The sequence below is a fragment of the Bombina bombina genome, chromosome 1 (genome assembly GCF_027579735.1).
Source record: "Bombina bombina isolate aBomBom1 chromosome 1, aBomBom1.pri, whole genome shotgun sequence".
Classification (NCBI taxonomy): Eukaryota; Metazoa; Chordata; class Amphibia; order Anura; family Bombinatoridae; genus Bombina; species Bombina bombina.
Window position 1 is genome coordinate 252,132,242 of NC_069499.1, and position 25,642 is coordinate 252,157,883.

Below are 25,642 nucleotides of genomic sequence, written 5' to 3' on the forward strand. Positions count from 1 at the left end.
TGAAAGAAATTATTATTTTTTTATTCAGATAGAGCATTTCATTTTAAACAACTTTCCAATTTACTTCTATTATCTGATGTGCTTCAGTCTCCTGGTATTGTTTGTTGAAAAAGATGCAATGCACTACTGAGAGGTAGCTGAACACATCAGATGCTCTAATGGCAACAGGCATTTATGTGCATCCGCCAATCAAACTAGCTCCCAGTAGTGCATTACTACTCCTGGGCCTACCTAAGTATGGTTTTCTACAAAGAATAGCAAGAGAAAAATGCAAATTAGGTAATAGAAGTATATTGGAAAGCTGATTAAAATTGCATGCTTTATTTGATTCATGAAAGAAAAAGTTTGGGTTTTATGTCCCTTGAATCAAATAAAATATATTTAATAGATGTAAAAGGCAATCTTATTGCAGATTTGTATTCTAATTATGAATTTGAGGACTCAATTTCCCAGTTTACTTGGTTACAGAATTGGTGTTTTATGTCCCCATCAAATGATAAAGATCTGATGGAGAGAGATTCTTTGTATTACTAGTGTAGCATGATTTCTGTCATGGCATATTTAAACCAATCACTAGATATCACTGTTTTCATACTGTCATGATTTGTGTAAATCAACCAGACTTATGCTGTTTTCATTTTTTGTGTTGCAGAAATAATTGTAATGTTGTTGCTTTTTTTTTTTTGTGGACTACCACTCAATAACTTATATGTGTATATGTGAATTATTATTAACAACTGTGAATGGATCACCATGTCTAAGCAAATAATGTAAAGTGACCGGTGCTTCTCAGTCCATACACTACACTTATGTACTTAACTTTTGTGATTTTTGTACTTTTAACCCTTTCACTGGACACAGACACTGTGATAAACTATGTAACAGACTTATTGAAATTGAAGAGTAATATTTACCCCATGTAACAATGCAATTGTTTTCTTATTTGAAGAAAAAAAATAAAGGTTAATTTCTTCCTAGGTCTCAAGTTATTTGGAACATATATCTCATCTCTTTCTTTCTTTCTTTCTCTCTCTCTTTGGGTTCAATTTATCATTGAGGTGCGGACAGGGGCGTTCTTTTGTGAGAACCTGCAATCATAGTGAGTAGAAGGGCTTGATACATCAAGCCTTTTCTATCTTTTTCTCTCTCTCCATTTCTTTCATATAGGTGGCGAGAGTCCACAAGCTATTACGTATGGGATATACATTCCTACCAGGAAGAGGCAAAGTTTCCCAAACCTCAAAAGCCTATTACCCCCCCACCTCAATCATACCTTAGTTTTAAACGTTGCCATCGTTGGAGGTAGTTGAAGCATAATGATGTGCTTGATTTCTTCAGTAAAAGGCGCTTCAGAGCATATTTAAGCCCGGTTCCCCTCAGAGTACAGTGCTTGTCAGAGGGATGTGAAGGGAGTACTGCCTGATGATACTACAATTCATGTGACAAACTGGTGACTGTTGCAGAGTTGTTAAACACTCTACATTACAGAAGGCTTCCACAATATCCTTTGAAGATGAATTTACCACATCTTTAACTTGAAGGGTATAAGATTTATGGATTTATTTATTAAGATATCTGGCAAACGAGCAATGCGGTTTGTTATTGCCCCCATAATATTTATAATGCTGCCAAATCTCAGTCAAATAGAGGCGCTATCAGAGTCCAAGGGGAATAACAGAAGTACAAAAATAACTCCAGTGGTATAATATACCAGAGCAAGTCCCAATGGTGTATGCACTCAGCTTCCAAGATTTTCCTTGCTCACCGATCTGGTTTCATAAATCTTCCAGCATCAGAGTAGCCAAGTACAAAACTACCCATAATATATCTGTATTATAAAATATTTGGCTTTCAAAGATTTTATTAAAGGTACTTACACAGTAATTTCCATCAAATGGTTCACATTTTTAGATAGCTTCATATAATAGTTATAGGGGGTCTCAACAGAGCTTATTTTTTAATTTCTAGATTGTATATCAGAACTCTTAACCATCCATTGTCTGTGAGCTCTGCCCTGCTGCCCCTCTTACAGTTCTCTTGTTTTATAAATGGTCCTGCTTCCAAAGTAGAATAAGGGACAGTCTAGATCACGGGTCAGCAACCTTGGACCCCCAGATGTTTTGGAACTACATTTCCCATGATGCTCACAGCCTAAAGAGTGTCTCAGCATCATGGGAAATGTAGTTCCAAAACATCTGGGGGCCCAAGGTTGCTGACCCCTTGTCTAGACACTCCCTCTGATTCTCCTTATGGTACAGCAAACCCTACCCATAGCCCTGTCCTACCTATATGTCAAACGTGGCTTTGACTATGTAGTCAAAATTAAGATATGGGTATATTATTTTTAAATAGAGGCATTTCAAAATACACTTGTAAAGAAAAGTTTTTCTTATAAAACACTGCTTCATAGATAGTGTTTACTAGAAGTATTTTCTCCAACATAGGTGTGTCCGGTCCACGGCGTCATCCTTACTTGTGGGATATTCTCTTCCCCCACAGGAAATGGCAAAGAGCCCAGCAAAGCTGGTCACATGATCCCTCCTAGGCTCCGCCTTCCCCAGTCATTCTCTTTGCCGTTGTACAGGCAACATCTCCACGGAGATGGCTTAGAGTTTTTTGGTGTTTAAATGTAGTTTTTATTCTTCAATCAAGAGTTTGTTATTTTAAAATAGTGCTGGTATGTACTATTTACTCTGAAACAGAAAAGAGATGAAGATTTCTGTTTGTAAGAGGAAAATGATTTTAGCAACCGTTACTAAAATCGATGGCTGTTTCCACACAGGACTGTTGAGAGGAATTAACTTCAGTTGGGGGAAACAGTGAGCAGACTTTTGCTGCTTGAGGTATGACACATTTCTAACAAGACTTGGTAATGCTGGAAGCTGTCATTTTCCCTATGGGATCCGGTAAGCCATTTTTATTAAATAAGAATAAAGGGCTTCACAAGGGCTTTAAAGACTGGTAGACATTTTTCTGGGCTAAAACGATTGATTTATAAGCATTTTTAATACTTCATAGCTTTGAGGAGTTATTTTATTCTTGGGAATTATGTAAAATAACCGGCAGGCACTGTATTGGACACCTTTTTCACTGGGGGCCATCTCTAATCATAGGCAGAGCCTCATTTTCGCGCCTCTATTGCGCAGTTGTTTTTGGGAAGCAAGGCATGCAGATGCATGTGTGAGGAGCTCAGATACATAGAAAAAGCTTACTGAAGGCGTCATTTGGTATCGTATTCCCCTTTGGGCTTGGTTGGGTCTCAGCAAAGCAGATACCAGGGACTGTATAGGGGTTAAATATAAAAACGGCTCCGGTTCCGTTATTTTAAGAGTTAAAGCTTTCAAATTTGGTGTGCAATACTTTTAAGGCTTTAAGACACTGTGGTGAAATTTTGGTGAATTTTGAACAATTCCTTCATACTTTTTCACATTTTCAGTAATAAAGTGTGTTCAGTTTAAAATTTAAAGTGACAGTAACGGTTTTATTTTAAAACGTTTTTTGTACTTTGTTATCAAGTTTATGCCTGTTTAACATGTCTGAACTATCAGATAGACTATGTTCTGTATGTGAGGAAGCCAAGGTTCCTTCTCATTTAAATAGATGTGATTTATGTGACACAAAATTTAGAGAAAATGATGCCCAAGATGATTCCTCAAGTGAGGGGAGTAAGCATGGTACTGCATCATCCCCTCCTTCGTCTACGCCAGTCTTGCCCACACAGGAGGCCCCTAGTACATCTAGTGCGCCAATACTCCTTACTATGCAACAATTAACGGCTGTAATGCATAATTCTATCAAAAACATTTTAGCCAAAATGCCCACTTATCAGCGAAAGCGCGACTGCTCTGTTTTAGAAAATACTGAAGAGCATGAGGACGCTGATGATAATGGTTCTGAAATGCCCCTACACCAGTCTGAGGGGGCCAGGGAGGTTTTGTCTGAGGGAGAAATTTCAGATTCAGGGAAAATTTCTCAACAAGCTGAACCTGATGTGATTACATTCAAATTTAAATTGGAACATCTCCGCGCTCTGCTTAAGGAGGTGTTATCTACTCTGGATGATTGTGAGAATTTGGTCATTCCAGAGAAATTATGTAAGATGGACAAGTTCCTAGAGGTCCCGGGGCCCCCCGAAGCTTTTCCTATACCCAAGCGGGTGGCGGACATTGTAAACAAAGAATGGGAAAGGCCCGGCATACCTTTTGTCCCTCCCCCTATATTTAAGAAATTGTTTCCTATGGTCGACCCCAGAAAGGACTTATGGCAGACAGTCCCCAAGGTCGAGGGGGCGGTTTCTACTCTAAACAAACGCACTACTATCCCTATAGAAGATAGTTGTGCTTTCAAAGATCCTATGGATAAAAAATTAGAGGGTTTGCTTAAAAAGATGTTTGTTCAGCAAGGTTACCTTCTACAACCAATTTCATGCATTGTTCCTGTCACTACAGCAGCGTGTTTCTGGTTCGATGAACTAGAAAAGTCGCTCAATAAAGATTCTTCTTATGAGGAGATTATGGACAGAATTCATGCTCTCAAATTGGCTAACTCTTTTACTTTAGACGCCACTTTGCAATTGGCTAGATTAGCGGCGAAAAATTCAGGGTTTGCTATTGTGGCGCGCAGAGCGCTTTGGCTAAAATCTTGGTCAGCGGATGCGTCTTCCAAGAACAAATTGCTTAACATACCTTTCAAGGGGAAAACGCTGTTTGGCCCTGACTTGAAAGAGATTATTTCTGATATCACTGGGGGTAAGGGCCATGCCCTTCCTCAGGATAGGTCTTTCAAGGCTAAAAATAAACCAAATTTTCGTCCCTTTCGCAGAAACGGACCAGCCCCAAGTGCTACATCCTCTAAGCAAGAGGGTAATACTTCTCAAACCAAACCAGCCTGGAGGCCAATGCAAGGCTGGAACAAAGGTAAGCAGGCCAAGAAACCTGCCACTGCTACCAAGACAGCATGAGATGTTGGCCCCCGATCCGGGACCGGATCTGGTGGGGGGCAGACTTTCTCTCTTCGCTCAGGCTTGGGTAAGAGATGTTCTGGATCCTTGGGCGCTAGAAATAGTCTCCCAAGGATATCTTCTGGAATTCAAGGAGCTTCCCCCAAGGGGGAGGTTCCACAGGTCTCAATTGTCTTCAGACCACATAAAAAGACAGGCATTCTTACATTGTGTAGAAGACCTGTTAAAAATGGGAGTGATTCATCCTGTTCCATTAGGAGAACAAGGGATGGGATTCTACTCCAATCTGTTCATAGTTCCCAAAAAAGAGGGAACATTCAGACCAATCTTAGATCTCAAGATCCTAAACAAGTTTCTCAAGGTTCCATCGTTCAAAATGGAAACCATTCGGACAATTCTTCCTTCCATCCAGGAAGGTCAATTCATGACCACGGTGGATTTAAAGGATGCGTATCTACATATTCCTATCCACAAAGGACATCATCGGTTCCTAAGGTTCGCCTTTCTGGACAAGCATTACCAGTTTGTGGCACTTCCATTCGGATTAGCCACTGCTCCAAGAATTTTCACAAAGGTACTAGGGTCCCTTCTAGCGGTGCTACGACCAAGGGGCATTGCTGTAGTACCTTACTTGGACGACATACTGATTCAAGCGTCGTCCCTACCACAAGCAAAGGCTCATACGGACATTGTCCTGGCCTTTCTCAGATCTCACGGGTGGAAAGTGAACGTAGAAAAAAGTTCTCTATCTCCGTCAACAAGAGTTCCCTTCTTGGGAACAATAATAGACTCCTTAGAAATGAGGATTTTTCTGACAGAGGCCAGAAAATCAAAACTTCTAAGCTCTTGTCAAGTACTTCATTCTGTTCTTCTTCCTTCCATAGCACAGTGCATGGAAGTAATAGGTTTGATGGTCGCGGCAATGGACATAGTTCCTTTTGCGCGGATTCATCTGAGACCATTACAACTGTGCATGCTCAGTCAGTGGAATGGGGATTATACAGACTTGTCTCCGACGATACAAGTAGATCAGAGGACCAGAGATTCACTCCGTTGGTGGCTGACCCCGGACAACCTGTCACAGGGGATGAGCTTCCGCAGACCAGAGTGGGTCATTGTCACGACCGACGCCAGTCTGGTAGGCTGGGGCGCGGTCTGGGAACCCCTGAAAGCTCAGGGTCTTTGGTCTCGGGAAGAATCTCTTCTCCCGATAAACATTCTGGAACTGAGAGCGATATTCAATGCTCTCAAGACTTGGCCTCAGCTAGCAAAGGCCAAATTCATACGGTTTCAATCAGACAACATGACGACTGTTGCGTATATCAACCATCAGGGGGGAACAAGGAGTTCCCTGGCGATGGAAGAAGTGACCAAAATCATTCAATGGGCGGAGACTCACTCCTGCCACTTGTCTGCAATCCACATCCCAGGCGTGGAAAATTGGGAAGCGGATTTTCTGAGTCGTCAGACATTTCATCCGGGGGAGTGGGAACTCCATCCGGAAATCTTTGCCCAAATAACCCAATTGTGGGGCATTCCAGACACGGATCTGATGGCCTCTCGTCAGAACTTCAAGGTTCCTTGCTACGGGTCCAGATCCAGGGATCCCAAGGCGACTCTAGTAGATGCACTAGTAGCACCTTGGACCTTCAACCTAGCTTATGTATTCCCACCGTTTCCTCTCATCCCCAGGCTGGTAGCCAGGATCAATCAGGAGAGGGCATCGGTGATCTTGATAGCTCCTGCGTGGCCACGCAGGACTTGGTATGCAGACCTGGTGAATATGTCATCGGCTCCACCATGGAAGCTACCTTTGAGACAGGACCTTCTTGTTCAAGGTCCGTTCGAACATCCGAATCTGGTTTCACTCCAACTGACTGCTTGGAGATTGAACGCTTGATTTTATCAAAGCGAGGGTTCTCAGATTCTGTCATTGATACTCTTGTTCAGGCCAGAAAGCCTGTAACTAGAAAAATCTACCATAAAATATGGAAAAAATATATCTGTTGGTGTGAATCTAAAGGATTACCATGGAACAAGATAAAAATTCCTAAGATTCTATCCTTTCTTCAAGAAGGTTTGGAGAAAGGATTATCTGCAAGTTCTTTGAAGGGACAGATTTCTGCTTTATCTGTTTTACTTCACAAAAAGCTGGCGGCTGTGCCAGATGTTCAGGCTTTTGTTCAGGCTCTGGTTAGAATCAAGCCTGTTTACAAACCTTTGACTCCTCCTTGGAGTCTCAATTTAGTCCTTTCAGTCCTTCAGGGGGTTCCGTTTGAGCCCCTACATTCCGTTGATATCAAGTTATTATCTTGGAAAGTTTTGTTTTTTGTTGCAATTTCTTCTGCTAGAAGAGTTTCAGAGTTATCTGCTCTGCAGTGTTCTCCTCCTTATCTGGTGTTCCATGCAGATAAGGTGGTTTTGCGTATTAAACCTGTTTTTTTTCCGAAAGTTGTTTCTAACAAAAACATTAACCAGGAGATAGTCGTGCCTTCTTTGTGTCCGAATCCAGTTTCAAAGAAGGAACGTTTGTTGCACAATTTGGATGTAGTTCGTGCTCTAAAATTCTATTTAGATGCTACAAAGGATTTCAGACAAACATCTTCCTTGTTTGTTGTTTATTCTGGTAAAAGGAGAGGTCAAAAAGCAACTTCTACCTCTCTCTCTTTTTGGCTTAAAAGCATCATCAGATTGGCTTATGAGACTGCCGGACGGCAGCCTCCTGAAAGAATCACAGCTCATTCCACTAGGGCCGTGGCTTCCACATGGGCCTTCAAGAACGAGGCTTCTGTTGATCAGATATGTAAGGCAGCGACTTGGTCTTCACTGCACACTTTTACCAAATTTTACAAATTTTATACTTTTGCTTCTTCTGAGGCTATTTTTGGGAGAAAGGTTTTGCAAACCGTGGTGCCTTCCATCTAGGTGACCTGATTTGCTCCCTCCCATCATCCGTGTCCTAAAGCTTTGGTATTGGTTCCCACAAGTAAGGATGACGCCGTGGACCGGACACACCTATGTTGGAGAAAACAGAATTTATGTTTACCTGTTAAATTACTTTCTCCAACGGTGTGTCCGGTCCACGGCCCGCCCTGGTTTTTTAATCAGGTCTGATGATTTATTTTCTTTAACTACAGTCACCACGGTATCATATGATTTCTCCTATGCAAATATTCCTCCTTTACGTCGGTCGAATGACTGGGGAAGGCAGAGCCTAGGAGGGATCATGTGACCAGCTTTGCTGGGCTCTTTGCCATTTCCTGTTGGGGAAGAGAATATCCCACAAGTAAGGATGACGCCGTGGACCGGACACACCGTTGGAGAAAGTAATTTATCAGGTAAACATAAATTCTGTTTTTCCTAATACTGGTTTTGTGCAATTATGAGTCTACTCAAATCTGTGATGCACTCACGTTTAATTGAAAAAAAAAAAAAAAAAAAAAATTTAAACATTAGTGGGTACATAGGACTTCAGGAACGTGTCCACCAATGTTTACTCTTCAACAAAGGATACCAAGTGAATGAAGCAAATTTGATGATAAAAGTAAACGGCAAAGTGGTTTAAATTTGCACAAAATTATAGTCAGGTGCTAACGCTGCTCAAGTTAAATGGATATGAACTTTATGCTTTAAATAGGGCATGTGATTTTTAAACAACTTCCTCACTAACTTCTGTTATCTACTTTTCTTTGTTCTTTTGTTGAAAAGCAGGGACCTATGCTTAGGAGCCAGACCATTTTCTGGAACACTATATGGCAGCAGTTTTGCAAGAATGTTAACCATTTGCAAGAGCACTAGATGGCAGCAGCACTATTTCTTGCCATATAGTGCTCCAGATGCCTACCTAGATATCTCTTCAACACAGAATATCATGGAAACTAAGCAAATTTGATAATAGAAGTAAATTGGAAACTTTAAAAATGATATGCTCTGTCTAAATCACAAAAGAAATGTTTTGGGTTTCATATCCCTTTAAATCAATAGCGCTCTTTTATTCTTTCGATCATATTACTAACATTGTTGCCTCAGACATGCTAACATCTGGAGTTTGTATGGCACTATGATGCTAACTCCCTTGCTTCATAGACTTCTATGGGGCACACATTTCAAAATGCCAAAAGTGCGTTAAGAATTAGTTGAAATATCTTTGCTCTTCACTCAAAAGACAATGTTATGTTTAATTACAGTAAAAAAAAGATATATATATATATATATATACATGTGTAGCAAAATAAAATTATCTTAACATTAAAGAACATACAAATATATAAAAATAACATTGTTTTCAGAGTGGTATGTATGTGTGTATATATATATATGTGTGTGTGTATGTGTATATATATATATATATATATATATATATATAAATATAACAGACAAATGCGCTCAAAGGTCTTCTTTGTGGTGGGTCAACAACAAAATGTATTGACGTTTCGGGGTTCACATGGACCCCTTCATCAGAATGATGATGTTCCATGTGAACCCCGAAATGTCAAATTTTGTTGTTGACCCACCACAAAGAAGACCTGAGAGTGCATTTGTCTGTTACTATATTAATTTCATTTTTGCACCCAGGCTGTCAGCCGTAAAGGATCAGCCCAGGACTCAACCCAACTGCTAGCGTGAAAAGTAAAACACGCTAGCACACTGAGAAATATCCAGGACGTGACCCACTCAGGATTGATGAAAGCAAATGTCCCTTTAAGAAGATTTATAAAACTAAGTGAAATTCTTTTTAGCAAGTGATAAGAAAATGTCCCTTTAAGCAGGATAGCAAACAAACAGAGGTTTTCCTCTTAGCAGATTTGAATAAAGCAAATGTCCCTTTAAGCAGGTTAGCAAACAAACAGAGGTTTTCCTTTTAGCAGATTTGAATAAAGCAAATGTCCCTTTAAGCAGGTTAGCAAACAAACAGAGATTCCTTTTAGCAGGTCTGGATAAAGCAAATGTCCCTTTAAGCAGGTTAGCAAACAAACAGAAGTATTCTTTTTAGCAGGTTTGTTAAAGCAGATGTCCCCTTAAGCAGGTTAGCAAACAAACAATGGAGTATTCTTTTTAGCAGGTTTGTTAAAGCATATGTCCCCTTAAGCAGGTTAACAAACATACAGAGAGGTATTCAGGCAAGGAGATTCTGGCAGGGGAGGAAGAGACATCAGAACTTTACTCACACAGGTCCGGTCCGGCATGAAGAGGGAGAGAAGAACAAACGGGCCCCGAGTAAGATCTCCCGCCGAGATTTGAAGGCAGGGAGACTCTGACGTCAGGAGGAGTACCAGATACCGCGTCACGAGACGTGATACAGAGGAGATCCGTGAGCCGCAGCGACAAGGCAATGAGCGGATCTGATGCATGACAGCACCCCCCCCCCTCAAGGACCCCTCCGGGGGACAGGACCAGGCCTAGCAGGATAAGCTTTGTGAAAGGCCCTAATCAAAGCAGGGGCGTGTACATGTTGGGCTGGTTCCCAAGTCCTCTCTGTGACTGGATAGCCCTTTCAATGGATGAGATAGTATAATTTCTTGCCACGAAGTTTGGAATCCAGAATGTGAGCAACCTCAAACTCAGGCTGTCCCTGTACCAAGAGAGGTTGAGGCTTGGGCAGAGACTTAGAAAATCTATTAGATCTCACCGGTTTCAGGAGAGAAACATGGAAAACAGGGTGAGCCTTGAGAGTCTTGGGAAGAGCAACTCGGTATGCAGTAGAACAAACTTGACCTAGTATTCGGAAAGGACCCACATATCGTGGACCCAATTTAGTAGAAGGTTGTTTGAGATGAAGGTGACGAGTAGAAATCCAAACCTTGTCTCCAGGACGAAAATTAGGAGCCTTCTTCCGTCTGCGATCAGCAAAAAACTTGTATCGATTAGAGGCTTTGGAAAGAAGAACACGTATCTTACGCCAATGTCGAGTTAATCTCCGAGCAGTTTGATCAGAAGCAGGATTTTCAGAAGAGGAAGTATACAGAGGAAATGTTCTGGGTTGAAATCCGTAAGCTGCAAAAAAGGGAGAAGACTGAAGAGATGAATTGTAACGAGCATTATGGGCCAACTCCGCCAAAGGAAGATAACGAGTCCAATTAGAATGATGATGGTCCACATAATGTCTAAGGTAAGTCTCCAGACACTGGTTTACTCTCTCGGTTTGGCCGTTAGACTGTGGATGATGAGAAGTTGATAAAGAGACTGTAGTGCCAAAATGTTTGCAGAGCCATCTCCAGAACCGAGAAACAAATTGTACCCCTCTATCGGAGACGATGTCCATAGGAAAACCATGTAATCTCACGATATGCAAAAGGAAAAGCTCAGAAAGTCCCTTGGCAGATGGAAGACCAGGCAAAGGAATGAAATGAGCAGACTTCGTAAACCTGTCGACCACCACTAAAATAGTGTTGTTTCCGGCAGAAAGAGGAAGGTCTGTAATAAAATCCATAGCTAAATGGGTCCAAGGCTGGTGAGGAATGGGTAAAGGTTGAAGTAAACCAGAAGGGAGTTGACGAGGAGTTTTATTTGTAGCACATTGTGTGCAAACTGAGACATAATCTTTAACATCTTGAGTGAGAGTAGGCCACCAGACATACTGTTTGAGATTCCGAGTCGTGTTACTGACGCCAGGATGTCCAGAGAGAGGACTATCATGAGCCCAATGTAGAATTTTTGGACGGAGACGTTCAGGAACAAATAATAAACAGTCAGGAGGTTTGAAGGATGAAGGAAAATCCTTTTGAGCAGACTAAGTCCTGTAAACGAGGTTGATAATTGAGCTATGACTTCTTGTGGTTGAAGTATGGTACCAGATTCTAGAGTAGAGGTAGATTGAAACTGTCTGGATAAGGCATCCGCTTTTATATTCTTAGAACCAGGTATATAGGAAAGATTGTAATTAAAAAGTGAGAAGAATAAAGACCAACGAGCTTGTCTGGAATTCAATCGTTTGGCAGTTTGGAGATAAAGAAGATTTTTATGATCCGTGAGTATAGAAAATGGAAAGGTAGTACCCTCCAACCAATGCCTCCATTCGTCCAGAGCCATCTTGATGGCTAATAACTCTTTATTGCCAACATCATAATTTAATTCAGAAGAAGTAAATTTCTTGGAAAAGAAACCTACAGGATGAATCTTACCCGTGTCAGGTATTCGTTGGGAAAGAACAGCCCCAGCAGCAACAGAAGAAGCATCCACTTCTAGGATAAATTGAAAATCCGGATTTGGGTGACGGAGTATGGGTGCAGAAGAAAAGGCCTTTTTGAGGGACTCAAAGGCCTTAATAGCCTCTGGGGACCATTCTTTACAATCTTGCCCCTTTCTAGTGAGTGACGTAAGGGGAGTAGTAATAGTAGCAAATCCTTTGATAAATTTCCTGTAATAACTGGCGAAGCCAAGAAACCGTTGTAGGGCCTTAAGAGAATCAGGTCTAGGCCAGTCCAAAATGGAAGAAAGTTTATTCGGATCCATTTCAAATCCGGATTCAGATATTACATAACCCAAGAAAGGTATGGATTTTTGATGAAATGAACATTTCTCCAACTTGGCGAATAGATGATTGTCTCGTAACCATTGCAAAACCTTCCTGACGTGGTGTACGTGATCTTGATAATTGTGGGAAAAAATTAAAATATCGTCAAGGTAAATAATAACGAAGGAGTTAAAAAAAATCCTGAAAGATCTCATTCACGAAGTGTTGAAAAACAACAGGGGCATTACACAGCCCAAAGGGCATGACCAGATATTCATAATGCCCAAATCGAGTGTTAAAGGCTGTCTTCCATTCGTCACCTTTGCGCATGCGGATAAGGTTATAAGCACCACGAATGTCCAGTTTGGTAAATATTGTAGCTCCTTGAAGATAAGTAAACAGTTCAGGAATAAGAGGTAGAGGGTAACTATTCTTGACTGTGATTTGATTCAAACCCCGGTAATCAATACAAGGTCGCAGACCTCCATCCTTTTTTCCCACAAAAAAGAATCCTGCCCCTACAGGAGAAGAGGAAGGTCGAATAAAACCTCTAGCCAAACTATCTTGGATATATTCCTCTAAGGCTACATTCTCAGGCCTTGAGAGCGGATACGTCTTGCCACGAGGGTAGGTTGCCCCAGGAAGTAGATCAATGGGGCAATCAAAAGGACGGTGTGGGGGAAGACGTTCTGCTTCTTTCTTGGAAAAAACATCAACATAATCTTGATAAGGTGCGGGTAACGACCCAGAGGTATCAATAGTAAGAGCAATAGTGAGAGGCACTTTAGTGGGCATTTGAAGACAACTATTTTGACATGTAGATCCCCAGGAAATGAGTTTGCCTTGAGTCCAAGAGAAGACAGGGTTATGTAACTGGAGCCAGGGAAGACCCAAAATTATGGGAAATTGAGGAGTCGAGATTACGTCAAAACATATTGTCTCTGAATGAAGAATTCCTACAGAAAAGAGAATGGGTCTAGTAGCAAACTGGATAAGTCAAGGGACCCAAAGGATCTCCACTAACAGTGGAGACAGGAATAGAATACTCCTTTTTGCTTAATGGAATAGAGTGAGTAGTTACAAATGTGGAATCGATGAAGACTCCTCCAGCACCTGAGTCAATAAGGGCTTGAGTATGAATCTTGTCTCCTCCAATTTGAAGAGTAACCGGAACAAAAAGTTTATTATTGAGGGAATGAAATCCTATTTGGCTTAACTTAGCTCCCTGGACAGAAGTTAAGCCCTGGCTTTTAGCCGTCTGGTAGGACAATCTTTTAATAAATGTCCTTTAAGGCCACAGTATAAACACAGTCCAAGAGAGCGTCTCCTCAGACGTTCAGTTTCAGTTAATCTAATGGTGCCTATTTCCATTGGTTCAGCCTGATCGGAAGGTGGAGAAGCGGGAGTTAAAGGGTTAGAGAGGTGAGGTACCAGACGAAAAGGTCGATTAGAAGCTTTCTGACTTCTCTCTCTTTCTTGTTGGCGTTCGCGGTATCTGGAATCGAGGCAAATACAAAGATTTATCAGAGCTTCTAGAGATTCTGGAAGTTCACGATAGACCAACTCATCTTTGAGACGTTCAGAGAGTCCCTTGCGAAATGCTGCTCTAAGAGCTCCCTGATTCCAAGTAGTTTCAGAAGCTAGAGTGCGAAATTCAATGGCATATTGAGATACAGGTTGACCACCTTGTCGTAAGTCTAGGAGAGAAGCTTCAGCAGCGGCAGACCTCCCTGGTTTATCGAAGACATTTGAAAAGACAGAGAGGAATGTATCCACATCCTGGAGTATTGGATCATTCTTTTCAAGCAAAGGTGATACCCAGGCTAAGGCTCTACCTTTCATTAAGGAAATAAGGAAAATGATTCTAGAGGAGGGAGTTGCAAAGAGAACAGGACTATTCCGAAAATGAAGGCGACACGGATTTAGAAAACCCCTACAATCCTCAGGATTCCCATCATATTTGTCCGGAAGAGGTATCCTGGGACTGAGCTGACCTTGTGCTGACCTTGTGACTGATTGGTAGGATTCGTAGGAGGAGAGGGATCCAAAGGAATAGGATTAGGAGGTATAGGAGCAGCCATATTCTGAAGTAAAGTAGTTATCTGATCCAACTTTGCGTCCAAGGATTGCAAGTGGGTAGCATGAGATCCCAATAACTGTCCCTGGTGGATCACGGCCATGGATAATTCAGTGGGGTCCATTTTTATGGGCCGTTTGTAATGTCAGCTGTAAAGGATCAGCCCAGGATTCAACCCAACTGCTAGCGTGAAAAGTAAAACACACGCTAGCACACTGAGAAATATCCAGGACGTGACCCACTCAGGATTGATGAAAGCAAATGTCCCTTTAAGAAGATTTATAAAACTAAGTGAAATTCTTTTTAGCAAGTGATAAGAAAATGTCCCTTTAAGCAGGATAGCAAACAAACAGATATTTCTTTTAGCAGGTCTGGATAAAGCAAATGTCCCTTCAAGCAGGTTAGCAAACAAACAGAGATTCCTTTTAGCAGGTCTGGATAAAGCAAATGTCCCTTTAAGCAGGTTAGCAAACAAACAGAGGTTTTCCTTTTAGCAGATTTGAATAAAGCAAATGTCCCTTTAAGCAGGTTAGCAAACAAACAGAGATTCCTTTTAGCAGGTCTGGATAAAGCAAATGTCCCTTTAAGCAGGTTAGCAAACAAACAGAAGTATTCTTTTTAGCAGGTTTGTTAAAGCAGATGTCCCCTTAAGCAGGTTAGCAAACAAACAATGGAGTATTATTTTTAGCAGGTTTGTTAAAGCATATGTCCCCTTAAGCAGGTTAACAAACATACAGAGAGGTATTCAGGCAAGGAGATTCTGGCAGGGGAGGAAGAGACATCAGAACTTTACTCACACAGGTCCGGTCCGGCATGAAGAGGGAGAGAAGAACAAACGGGCCCCGAGTAAGATCTCCCGCCGAGATTTGAAGGCAGGGAGACTCTGACGTCAGGAGGAGTGCCAGATACAGAGGAGATCCGTGAGCCGCGGCGACACGGCAATGAGCGGATCCGATGCATGACACAGGCTGATGACCCAGGAGGGTGGATTTCACTTCTAGGAGTGTTACACACACACACACACATATATATATATATATATATATATATATAATATAGGATTATAGGATCGCTTTGTTAAAACAGTATTTCTTTTACAAGATATGATGAGTCCAAGGATTTCATCCTTATGGGATATCGCCTCCTGGTCAGCAGGAGGAGGCAAAGAGTTAGTGATAGGAAGAGGTAAAGTGAGGTGTTAGTTTAATTTCTTCAATCAAGAGTTTGTTATTTTTAAAATGGTGCCAAAGTGTACTATTTTTCTGCAGGGTGTAGCCGTATTCCTTGTCAGCCTCTAGAATAGAGCAACAGGTGGCTTTAAGGCAATGGGAACTGGTGGGGTTTTAGCCTCACTGCGCCTCCCATATTTGTGCTGCCCTTCTGGATTATGGTCTTAGCATATATTAACTAAGCCCCTTCTGTGTCCGCAGAGCTGCTGGAGGGAGAAGACCTCTTGATCCTGTGGGACGTTTTCATGCTGTTGCTCAGCATGGAGGTAAGTGCAGTCTTTATTATTCTGGGACATAAGATTAACTCAGAATAGACTGTATCCTTACCTATCTGATGTGTGGGGTGTTAATTTCACACTCTGCCTTTATTAATTGGGGACACTTCATAAATTTTCCCTATGTGACCAAGGGATGATAAGTTATTGGGCAGTTTGTATGTTGCCTCAAAACCCATATAGACTCCCTTCGGTACTACCTCATAATTTGCTAATAGGTTTGCAGTCCGGGAGGGTTACCCTTTCATGGTTTCAAGGGCTTACTTTACTATAGGTTTGCAGCCCAGGGGGGTTATCATTTCAGTACTGCCTTCAAGGGCTTAATATAATACATGTTTGCAGCCCAGGAGGATTATCCGTGTACAGGGGTTAACTGTGGATGAGAAAGAGTCGCTGCTTCCACTTTGCGTTTGCAGGGCTTTATTTCTCTACAACGTCTTGTTCATATTAAACTTGTAGCCGACAGAGAGATACCTGTGTCCTCATGCCATCACTACTTTGGGGCTTATTTTTGATGTAAACTGCCGACAGGGAGGTTTGTTTATTGATATTCCCGAACGGCTTATGTCATGTACATGCGTGTGTTGTGCATGTCTCGTTCCCTATGGCTTTTTGCAGCAGCCGATTGGGAGAGATATTTTACTGCGCACTGTTTATTGTCACATTGCTTATGGACATTACAGGAAAGGTTGACTGTGGGGTTATCTGTGGTCGGGAAGCTGGCTAGTGCCATTCGGTTCTCCGACGGCTTCAGTTGCAACTTGCCATGTTTTTAACTGCCGGGATAACTGAAACGCCCATGATGGGCGGGGCTAGGATACGCCCCAATGGTTTGTGCGCCTTGTACTCTATCCCTTCTACGGACACCAGATTCCTCTCGACTGTGTTCAAATATAGTTGAGAGGCTCTGCGTATGTTCAGTAACTGTTCCCCCCCTTTCTACGGGTTCACCATATTAGTTGTTCACAGACTCAGTGGCGGTGGAGTTCCGGTTAACCGGGGAACACACTGCTGGGGGGGGGGGGGGTACATTTACAGTCCTACTGCAGTGATAACTTGCATATTTGAATTGTGTTCATATAAAGGAGCCTGAAAAGAAGACAGTGTGCCTTTTTTATATCATGTAAACGCAACCCTACTCCTCTGTGATATACATCATGTAACTATCTATGTCCACTGTAATGTACACCATAAAGGGTCCTGTGGTACAGTTATGCGTTCGTTCTTAGCTGCCGCTGTATAGTTTTTTATTTCTACAGCTCATATAAAGGAATATTGTTATTCTTTTTACATTTTAAAGTGACAGTAGCATCCTTTACTGATTAAAATTTTTATTGTGATTCTCCGTCTACGACAGGGGCTGTTCGAAGTATGGGGTTACCGGGCAATGCCTGCTGTAATATTCTACACGGGGTGCCCACAGGCAGTGCTCTGCAGGTCCTAGATTAGACTTTGCTTTGGATATACGTAGCGATGTCTATTTGCTGCGACATTTATGTTATTATTGACTGGTTTCTGCATGACAGAAATAACACTTTCTTTTCATATTTAAAGAAACATTAAAATTTTGCTGTGAAACTTTTATTAAGAGTATTGCCACTGTTTTATTTGTTCCATCAGCCTTTGCGGCATAGGATGGTGCCTGTTCTCTCGAGAATCTCACCGTTAATAAAGTCTTGTTCCGTGTGCATTATTCCACAGATTTCAGCTGCTTTCTTGGAAAGTTCATCCTTGTGACGGAGGCTGAGACAAGCGTACTCAGCCACTAGGTTAATTTGGAGAATTAAAGGAATTGTGATTGGTCCCTATGTTCAAGTTTGTTTTTTTCTTTTTTGAACCTATTCCTTCCTCGGCGATTGCTGTCTGGGGGTTGGTTAACAAATGGCCACATATTTTTCCTATAGCATTCTCTATGTTTCCTATGACTGTTTTCCTTAGCTGTTCAGCTAGGAGGTTAGACGTCATTCCTTAGGGAAGGATAGTCCTAATGGGCTAAATTTTATTATGGGTTATGCTAAGTCAACCATCTGTGTGCTTCTGCCATCACTGGTGTGGCGGCATATTGGCTAAGTCTTTGGTGTCCCTAGATATTAGAGTGTTTCAGGGATAAGCAGCTAGAATTCAGATATTCTTCCCCCAGAGGAAGATTCCTTCTCTCTCGATTGTCTGTGTAAGAGACCTACCTTTCAATATTTTGTCCCGTTCCAATTTAGGAATGGGGACTGGGATTTTATTCAAATCTGTTTGTGGTTCCCGGAACAGAGGGAACTTTCAAACCTATCTTAGGTCTCAAGAGTCTAAACAAGTTTTTCAGAGTTCCATCATTCAAGATGTAAACTTTTCGGCCAGCTGTAGTGGCTTGTCGGTTAGCTTAACTGTCTAAGCAAGCGAAGGGTTTGCAGTTTGAATTCAGCTGCAGCTATTTGCACCTTGTTTGTGTGCTAGCAAGCTGTTTGAATGCCATTCTTCCATTGATTCAGGAGGATCAATTATGACTACCGTGGATCTAAAGGATGCATATCTTCTTGTTCCTATCCACAGAGATCATCACAAGTTCCGGAGGTTTGCCTTTCTGGACAAACATTTTCAATTTGTGGCTCTTCCTTTCGGTCTGGCCACGTTACCCAGAGTTTTCACAAGGTTCTGGGGTTGCTGCTAGCGGTTCTGAGACCACTGGGCATTGCAGTGGCGCCTTTTCTGGACGATATTATGATCCAGGCATCGTCTTATCAGCTGACAAAGTACCATACCGACATTTTCCTGTCTTTTATAAGGACTCACGGGTGGAAGGTGAATCTAGACAGGAGTTCACTAATTCCACAGACAGGGGTTCCTTTCCTGGGATCTCTAATTGACTCTATCCATGAAGATCTTTTTGACGGAGGTTAAAAAGTTAAAGATCTGAATACATACCGATCCCTTCAGTCCAATCCTCGACCGTCAGTGGCTCAGTGCATGGAGGTTATTGGATTGACGGTGGTAGCAATAGGACATCATTCCGTTTGCTCGTTTTCATCTCAGACTTCTACAACTGAGCATTCTCTGACAATGGAATGGAGATTTTGCAAATTTGTTTCCTCAAATAGATCAGGAGACAAGGGACTCTTTTCTTTGGTGTTTGTCGTCAGATCATCTGTCCCAAGGGACGTGCTCTGCAGACCCTCATGGGTGATAGTGACAGCGGACGCCAGCCTGATAGGATGGGGTGCAGTCTGGATCTCCCTGAAGGCTCAGGGTGTGTGGACTCGGTTGGAGTCTCTACTTCCCTTCAATATTCTGGAGCGGAGAGCAATATTCAATGCTTGGCTTCAGTTGGTTTCGGTTTTCAGTTGGTTTCGGCCAAATTCATCAGATTCCAGTCGGACAACATCAGGGAGGAACAAGGAGTTCCTTAGCGATGACAGAAGTATCCAAGATAATTCAGTGAGCTGAAGCTCACTCTTGTTATCTGTCACCAATCTACATCCCAGGAGTGGACATCTGGGAGGCGGATTTTGTGAGCAGACAGACGTTTCATCCGGGGGAATGGGAACTCCGTCCGGAGGTCTTTGCCAACCTGATTCTCAGACGGGGTAGGCCGGAGCTGGATCTTATGGCGTCTCGCTAGAATGCCAAGCTTCCGAGATAAGGATCCAGGTCGGGAGATACTCAGGCCGAACTGATAGATGCCTTGGTCATTCAACCTAGCTTATGTGTTTCTGCTATTTGCTCTCCTTCCACGGGTGATTTCTCGAGTCAAACAGGGGAGGGCTTCGGTGATACTCATTGCTCCTGCGTGGCCTCGCAGGATGTGGAATGCCGATCTGGTGGACATGTCATCCTTGCCACCGTGGAAGCTTTCATTGAGGCAGGACTTTTTCATTCAGGGACCTTTTCATCCTCCGAATCTAATTTCTCTGCAGCTGTCTGCTTGGAGATTGACCGCTTGATTTTATCTAAGCGAGGGTTCTCTGAATCGGTCATTGATAACTTGATCTAGGCAGGCAAGCCTGTTACTTGAAAAATTTACCATAAGATATGGCGTAAATATCTTTATTGGTACGAATCCCACGGGCTACTCATGGAGTAGGGTTCGGATTCCTAGGATTTTATCTTTTCTCCAAGAAGGATTGGAGAAAAAAGGTTGTCAGAAAGTTCCTTAAAGGGACAGATTTCTGACTTGTCTATTTTGCTTCTCAAGCGTCTGGCGGACGTTTCAGATGTTCAGTCCTTTTGTCAGGCTCTGATTAGAATCAGGCCTGTGTTTAGACCAATTGCTCCTCCTTGGATTTTAAATTTAGTTCTTAATGTTCTCCAAGGGGTTCCATTTGAGCCTATGCTAATTCTTCTGCTCGCAGAGTTTTCAGAGTTTTTGGCATTACTATGTGATTCTCCTTATCTTATTTTTATTTCCGATAAGGTAGTGTTGCGTACCAAACCTGGTTTACTTCCTAAGGTTGTTTCCAAGAAAATTGTTAATCAGGAAAATGTTGTTTCTTCCTTGTGTCCTAATCCTTCCTCTGAGAAGGAGCGTCTGTTACATAATTTGGACGTAGTCCGTGCCTTGAAGTTCTACTTGCAGGCGACTAAAGTTTTTTTCGTCAAACATCTTCTTTATTTGTTGTGTTTTCTGGGAAACGTAGGGGTCAGAAAGCTATGGCTACCTCTCTTTCTTTTTGGCTGAAGAGTATCATCCGTGTTGCATATGGGACTGCTGGACAGCAGTCTCCAGAACGTATTACGGCTCATTCCTCTAGGGCTGTGGCTTCCTCGTGGACGTTTAAAAATGATGCTTCTGTTGATCAGATTTGCAAGGCTGCAACTTGGTCGTCTCTTCACATTTTTTACAAATTTTCAAATTTGATACTTTTGCCTCGTCAGAGGCTGTTTTTGGGAGTAAGGTTCTTCAAGCAGTGGTGCCTTCCATTTAGGTTCCTGTCTTGTCCCTCCCTTTCATCCGTGTCCTATAGCTTTGGTATTGTATCCCATAAGTAAGGATGAAATCCGTGGACTCGTCATATCTTGTAAAAGAAAAGGAAATTTATGCTTACCTAATAAATTTATTTCTTTTACGATATGACGAGTCCACGGCCCACCCTGTCATTTTTTAGGACAGGTCTTTATTTTTGTTAAACTTCAGTCACCTCTGCACCTTGGCTTTTCCTTTCTCTTCCTAACTTAGGTCGAATGACTGGAGTGGGAGGGAAGGGAGGAGCTATACAGGGAGTGCAGAATTATTAGGCAAATGAGTATTTTGACCACATCATCCTCTTTATGCATGTTGTCTTACTCCAAGCTGTATAGGCTCGAAAGCCTACTACCAATTAAGCATATTAGGTAATGTGCATCTCTGTAATGAGAAGGGGTGTGGTCTAATGACATCAACACCCTATATCAGGTGTGCATAATTATTAGGCAACTTCCTTTCCTTTGGCAAAATGGGTCAAAAGAAGGACTTGACAGGCTCAGAAAAGTCAAAAATAGCGAGATATCTTGCAGAGGGATGCAGCACTCTTAAAATTGCAAAGCTTCTGAAGCGTGATCATCGAACAATCAAGTGTTTCATTCAAAATAGTAAACAGGGTCGCAAGAAGCGTGTGGAAGAACCAAGGCACAAAATAACTGCCCATGAACTGAGAAAAGTCAAGCGTGCAGCTGCCAAGATGCCACTTGCCACCAGTTTGGCCATATTTCAGAGCTGCAACATCACTGGAGAGCCCAAAAGCACAAGGTGTGCAATACTCAGAGACATGGCCAAGGTAAGAAAGGCTGAAAGACGACCACCACTGAACAAGACACACAAGCTGAAACGTCAAGACTGGGCCAAGAAATATCTCAAGACTGATTTTTCTAAGGTTTTATGGACTGATGAAATGAGAGTGAGTCTTGATGGGCCAGATGGATGGGCCCGTGGCTGGATTGGTAAAGGGCAGAGAGCTCCAGTCCGACTCAGATGCCAGCAAGGTGGAGGTGGAGTACTGGTTTGGGCTGGTATCATCAAAGATGAGCTTGTGGGGCCTTTTCAGGTTGAGGATGGAGTCAAGCTCAACTCCCAGTCCTACTGCCAGTTTCTGGAAGACACCTTCTTCAAGCAGTGGTACAGGAAGAAGTCTGCATCCTTCAAGAAAAACATGATTTTCATGCAGGACAATGCTCCATCACAGGCCTCCAAGTACTCCACAGCGTGGCTGGCAAGAAAGGGTATAAAAGAAGAAAATCTAATGACATGGCCTCCTTGTTCACCTGATCTGAACCCCATTGAGAACCTGTGGTCCATCATCAAATGTGAGATTTACAAGGAGGGAAAACAGTACACCTCTCTGAACAGTGTCTGGGAGGCTGTGGTTGCTGCTGCATGCAATGTTGATGGTGAACAGATCAAAACACTGACAGAATCCATGGATGGCAGGCTTTTGAGTGTCCTTGCAAAGAAAGGTGGCTATATTGGTCACTGATTTGTTTTTGTTTTGTTTTTGAATGTCAGAAATGTATATTTGTGAATGTTGAGATGTTATATTGGTTTCACTGGTAAAAATAAATAATTGAAATGGGTATATATTTGTTTTTTGTTAAGTTGCCTAATAATTATGCACAGTAATAGTCACCTGCACACACAGATATCCCCCTAAAATAGCTAAAACTAAAAACAAACTAAAAACTACTTCCAAAACTATTCAGCTTTGATATTAATGAGTTTTTTGGGTTCATTGAGAACATGGTTGTTGTTCAATAATAAAATTAATCCTCAAAAATACAACTTGCCTAATAATTCTGCCCTGCCTGTATATACAGCTCTGCTGTGGTGCTCTTTGCCTCCTCCTGCTGACCAGGAGGCGATATCCCATAAGTAAGGATGAAATCCGTGGACTCGTCATATCGTAAAAGAAATAAATTTATCAGGTAAGCATAAATTTCCTTTTGAAGCAAAAAAATTTAGATTTTGCATATTTTACATAGAATCCTCTTGTACATTGGTAACAGTGTACATGGAGTTTTACTGGGGAAAAGCAAGCGGGAACTTGCCTGGATGTGCTAATTTCCTATGCAAAAATGTTGTATTGATTTACTTTTGAGACATGGAGGATTTTAATCTCAGACTTTTCTCTCCACCATAATTTTAATGAATTTTGATTTAACCCTGAAATTAGTTTTACCTAAGCAGCAATCAGAAATGTATCTGCTACTTAAGAGTGCTAAAAAGAACGAAACAGGCTGTCTAGCAATGGTTTCTGTATTGCTGCAATAACCCTATTAAGGGATCGCTATGTTAAAACCGTATTTGAAGCAAAAAATCTGAAATTTTGCATATCTAAATTGCATATATTACTCAGAGTCCTCTTGTGCATTGGTAACAGTGTACATGGAGTTTTACTGGGGAAAAGCAAGCGGGGAACTTGCCTGAATGTGCTAATTTCCTATGCAAAAATGTTGTGTATATATATATATATATATATATATATATATATATATAGTTTGTGCATGGAAATCCTGTCTGGCACCAACAACCATGCCACGTTCAGTCACTTAAATCCCCTTTCTTTCCCATTCTGATGCTTGGTTTGAACTTCAGCAAGTTGTCTTCACTACGTCTGGATGCCTAAATGCATTGAGTTGCTGCCATAGAAATTTGTGTTACTAAGCAATTGCATAGGTGCACCTAATAAAGTGGCCGGTGATTATGTGTGTATGTATATATGTATATATATATAATGTGTGTGTGTGTGTGTGTGTGTGCACGCACACATACACATCAGCGTTCTCCACAGTACCTATTTAAGCCCTTAACAGCCGGACTTATATGTCTACATTGGAACAAAGTTCAGATGTAAACAAATAAGTTAAAAATTAAAATCACGTGATCATTCATGCGATTGTGTGATTTCAATTATGGGACCGTGTCTGGGGGGAGTGCCTGATGCTAGGCACGCACTCCATCCCGTGATGCGGTTAGGACGGCATAGAACGTCCTAAGGGCATTAAGGCGTTAATGGGTGCACCATACGGCTATATTAATTTAAACACACACACACATATATATATATATATATATATATATATATATATATATATATATAAAATTTTAAATTGTGTTTGAAGGGACAGGAAACCCCAAATTTTTCTTTCATGATTTGGATAGAACATGCGATTTTAAACAATTTGCTTCTATTATCTAATTTGCTGAAGCGATAGCACTGCACTACTGGCTGCTTGTTAAACACACTGTGACCTAGTTAGCCAATCACAAGAGACAAATATGGGCAGGCACCAATCAGCAGCTAGCTAAAGAGAAGTCGGCCCCTCTAAACATTCTATGGTAATTCACTAGTAATACCAAATTTTATTACAAGACCAGAGACTCCTATTTTGCATTATCTTTCTTTACTACTCAAATGCAGTCTTTCAAAGAACAATAAGAATAATATAACATATGAAAAAATAACATAAGAAGCTAAAAGGAGCTGCTTATAAAGGCAAGAAAATAGCCAATCAGAGAAGGGAATAGACTATAAACTGGCTAATCTGCTGTCATTCATCCTCTTTCTTTTGCTGCTCAATCTCAGATAAGTAGTGTAATATTGGTGTTAATATTCACTTTTTCTTTTCTTCATATTTTGGCTTATATTTTAATAAATGAAGTTAATTTTGTTGCCTTTTTTCTTATCTATTTAACTTGCTTATGTCGTTTTGTCTTTTCTAGCAATTATTGTTTTTTCCCAAAATGTATTTTTCTAATTAAAATAATGTTAACCTTTTGTTTCCGTTTTTTACTTTATATCTCATAACTCTTATCATGTTTCGTTATTTTTATTATATCCACTGGTCTAACACCTTTTTCTGAAGTCTAACATCTTACTGCGTCTTAATTTCTCCTCCCTTGCCGTGCGTCTCCGTCTGTCGCCATCTTGTGGGCCGGCCTTCCTCTTCCCGCCCACTCACGCTGACGTAGTTATTGTATTTTACCTCACAGGCAGCCTCCATCTCCTACCGAGCATCGTAACTTTGTTGCTTCTGTTACACTCGGTTAGGATATTGTTATTTCCACCATTTTTTTATCCTGTATTGCCATCTTCTGGCCAAAGTTTATATAACTTGTTATTTTAAGAGTTTTGTTTAGACAAATTTTATTCATTGATAAGTTCAATTTCATAACGTTTTTTCTGTGAGACAAAGTAATTGATATTAATCTAAGAATCTATATTTATTCATTTATTAAAAATATATATATATTATATTATTATATTTATATAAAAGTTTTTTTTCCAACATTTATTTATAATGTCTGAAAATACAGTATGTACATCTCCCTTAACTGTTCAAACAGTTCAAACCATGATAGATTCTTCTATGAATAATTTATATAATAAAATGTCCTCACTGTTGGGTATAAAAGAGAAAAATAAATCTTTAAAGAGAAAAAACCCTTGAATTGCCTTTAAAGTAAGTAAAAAACTTATATCAAAATCTTGTCAGTTGTTATCTGACTCAAATTTTCCTCACAGCAAAGGAACTAAAACCGCTGTAAAAAGGACCCTGCATCCCAAGTGTACTCAAATGGGGGATTATAATATGTCTTAAATCAAAATCTAAAACTAAATATTGTGATAAGATTCCATCCTCAGAATCTGATGCCTCAGATAAGGATGAGTATACAGATATTAACTCTAATTT